This window comes from Euphorbia lathyris, chromosome 2, assembly GCF_963576675.1.
Source record: "Euphorbia lathyris chromosome 2, ddEupLath1.1, whole genome shotgun sequence".
Lineage (NCBI taxonomy): Eukaryota > Viridiplantae > Streptophyta > Magnoliopsida > Malpighiales > Euphorbiaceae > Euphorbia > Euphorbia lathyris.
In genome coordinates, this window is record NC_088911.1 from 63,083,069 (window position 1) to 63,086,742 (window position 3,674).

A 3,674-nucleotide genomic window follows, 5' to 3' on the forward strand; every position below is an offset into this window, starting at 1 on the left:
AATTGCGGAAATATCTGTCCTGTAATCAAAACCACAAAGACGGAACTGTTCTCTAAACTCAATATAATCCTTCTATCTAATCCTAATTTACCAAAACCAATTCAATCAATTAAACGATATTCTTTTGTTAAACCTAAACACGTGACTAAACCGAATTAAATAAAGTTTTAGTTAAAAAAGCGTTCCATGTGGGTTCGATATCTTTTATTACTATAAGCGTATACCGTGCACTTGCGGAAATCGCTCAACAAGTTTTTGGCGCCGTTGCCGGGGAACGCCAAAATTTTTGACAAAATTTTAAATTTTTCGTGTTTTATTTCGAATCTAGGTTTAAACATACTTATTTTAACTTTTATAATTTAATAGTTTTCATTTACTAATTTATTTATTTTTCAAAATTCTGTTTGTAGGTAGTTTCGGTTCGTGCAAGATTTCAGGTTCATGCGCAGTTCTCGAAGTTCAGGCATTGTACCAGACCCTATAGACCCAGAAATTGAGAAAACCATTAGGAAGAACAAGAAAAATAAGAAAAACAAAAATAAGACCCCAGTAAAAACATATACGAGCCAGAAAAAATGGCAGACCCACCAACACTTATGGAATACACTAGGCCAGGTGTGGCCGGTGTAACCAATAGTATCGTTAGACCCAGAATCACCGCAAACCAATTTGAAATTAAGTCAGCTTTGCTTAATATGTTGCAAAATAATGTAACATTTTACGGGTTACCTAACGAAAATCCTAACACCCACTTAACAAATTTCCTTGAAATTTGTGACACTTTTAAAATTCCAGATGTGACTGCAGAAGCAATCAAACTTCGCCTCTTTCCCTTCACCTTGAAGGACAGAGCCAAAGAATGGTTAACTTCTATGCCAGCCGCAACTTTTGCCACTTGGGAACAATTAGCCCAAGTGTTTTTATCTAAATATTTTCCTTTAGCAAAAACCGCAAGAGTCATAAAGGAGTTAACATCTTTTTCTCAAAATGACAATGAGACTCTTTATGAAACTTGGGAACGTTTTAAAGAACTTCAACGTTTATGCCCACACCACCAATTACCCGCTGAACTTTTAATGCAAACATTTTACAATGGACTAAATCCTACAACTAGGGTTCATTAGATGCTATGTCGGGAGGGCTATTTATGAAGAAAACATCAGCCCAAGCGAGAGAACTTTTGGAGGAAATGGCAATCAACAGCAGTATGTGGCCCGCGAAACGTGGACATATGTCGGTGGCAAGACCATCATCCTCAACCACACCATCAGTTCAAGGTATAGTTGAACTTGATCCAGTCGCGATGCTACAAGCCCAATTTTCTGCTTTATCGCACAAAATTGACAAGTTTATGGCACCACGCGATACCAATGGTAATCCAGTCCAAACGGATATGGACTACGAAAATATGAGTGAGATCGAACAGGTAAATTTTGTCCAAGGGCAAAACCAAACTAATAATCCTTATTCTAATACCTATAATGCTGGATGGAGGAATCATCCTAACTTTAACTGGAAAGATAACAGTAACAATAATGCCAGTGCTAATCAAAATCGTACCACTAATTATCAAAATCAGTCAAGAGATACGATTAGCACTTTATCTTCTAAAATCGACAAGTTTATAGATGCTATCAGTGGAAAAATAAGTAATCACGACGATGGTTTTAAACGGATCGAAAATAAATTCGATCAGCTTATTAAAAACCACTCATCTAGCATCCATAATTTGGAGATTCAAATTGGTCAACTTGCTAAATCAATTCCATCCCGAAAAGAGGGAAGTCTTCCCAGCCATACGGAAGAAAATCCGAAAGAGCAGGTGAAGGCTATTACTCTTCGTTCAGGAAAAAATTATCAAGGGCCTGAAGTGCCCAAAGATGTAACATTACTGGGAACTGATTTACCAAAATCCAAAGAAGATATCTTAAACACAAATAATTCACCATCTGACGCAGGTACCAAAACTTTTGTACCCAAACCACCTTTTCCACACAAAGTCCGAAATAAGGATTATGATAAACAACTTCTAACGTTTTTGGATAAACTTAAAAATTTGCACATCAATTTGACATTTATGGATGCAATCACACAAATTCCTAACTACGGTAAGTTTTTAAAAGATTTGATTTCAAAAAAAATCAGTTGGGAAGGAATTTCATCCATTTCGTTAACTGAAGAATGTAGTTCAATAGTATCAAGTAATTTGCCCACTAAACTCAAGGATCCCGGATGTTTTACTATTCCGTGTAAGTTGGGAGATATTGAATTCCCAAGTTGTCTTTGTGATTTAGGAGCAAGTATAAACTTAATGCCATTGTCTATTTTTAACAAGTTAGGTTTAGAAGAAGATATTAAACGTACCAATATGGTTTTGCAATTAGCGGATCAAACCACTAAAAGGCCGTATGGTATAATTGAAGATGTTTTAGTCAAAGTCGATAAATTTATTTTTCCTACCGATTTTGTTATATTAGACTTTGCATATGATGTAAATTGCCCTTTAATTTTCGGTAGACCGTTTATGAACACGGGACGCGCTCTAGTAGATGTGTCGGAAGGGAAGGTAGTTTTAAGGATAGGAGAAGATAAGGTCGAGTTTAACATGAACAAAGCGATGAAATACCCTATGGAGGAATTCGCTTGTATGAAACTTGATTTAGTCGAGGAATGTGTCAATGATGTAATTCAAAGTGAAGAAATGATTGAACCTATAATAGATGAGGAATTAGATGATAAGGACCCAGAGCCTTTGATTAGAGAAGATGGACCAGTTCCGCCTTCAATTGTAACACCCCCTAAATTAGAACTTAAAAAGTTACCCAGTCATTTGAGGTACGCTTTCTTAGGCGAAGGCGATTCTCTACCTATAATTATTTCTAACAAATTAACAAGCGATCAAGAAGAAAAATTGAAAGAAGTTGTTAGAAATAGGATAGGAAGTATGGGATGGCAAATTTCAGACCTAAAAGGAATTAATCCTAGTATAGTAATGCATAGAATTCACTTAGAAGAGGATAAGCCACCTAAAGCGGATAGGCAAAGACGCTTAAATCCGAACATGAAAGAAGTAGTCAAAAATGAGATTACTAAACTTTTAGACAATGGAATCATTTATCCGATCTCGGATAGTGAATGGGTTAGTCCAATCCATTGTGTACCTAAAAAGGGAGGCATAACTGTTGTAAGAAATGATGAAGGTGAAATGATGAAGGTGAAATGATACCTACACGAACCACCACTGGTTGGAGGGTTTGTATAGACTATAGGAACCTAAATAAAGCTACTAGGAAAGATCATTTTCCTCTACCTTTCATTGATCAAATGATCGAAAGGATAGCCGGTCATGCATTTTACTGTTTCCTAGACGGTTACTCCGGATTCTTTCAAATTTACATTTACCCGGATGACCAAGATAAAACAACCTTCACATGTCCTTACGGAACATTTGCATATAGGAGAATGCCTTTTGGTCTATGTAATGCACCAGCAACATTTCAACGATGTATGACAGCAATATTTAATGACTTCATTGAAGACATAATGGAAGTTTTCATGGATGATTTTTCAGTTTATGGAGATTCTTTCGATGCGTGTTTACAAAACTTAGATAAAGTATTGTCTAGATGTGAGGAAACGAATTTAGTATTAAATTGGGAAAATGTCATTTCATG

At 36.0% G+C, this 3,674-nt stretch overlaps 1 non-coding gene across 1 annotated transcript; it reads right to left on the reverse strand.

Moving 5' to 3' along the window:
* Window positions 1-953: 953 nt before the first annotated feature.
* Window positions 954-1,060, reverse strand: LOC136221254 (small nucleolar RNA R71). Its single transcript, XR_010685030.1, has one exon. It is a non-coding gene; the product is annotated as a small nucleolar RNA R71 (small nucleolar RNA).
* Between the last annotated feature and the right edge of the window lie 2,614 nt (window positions 1,061-3,674).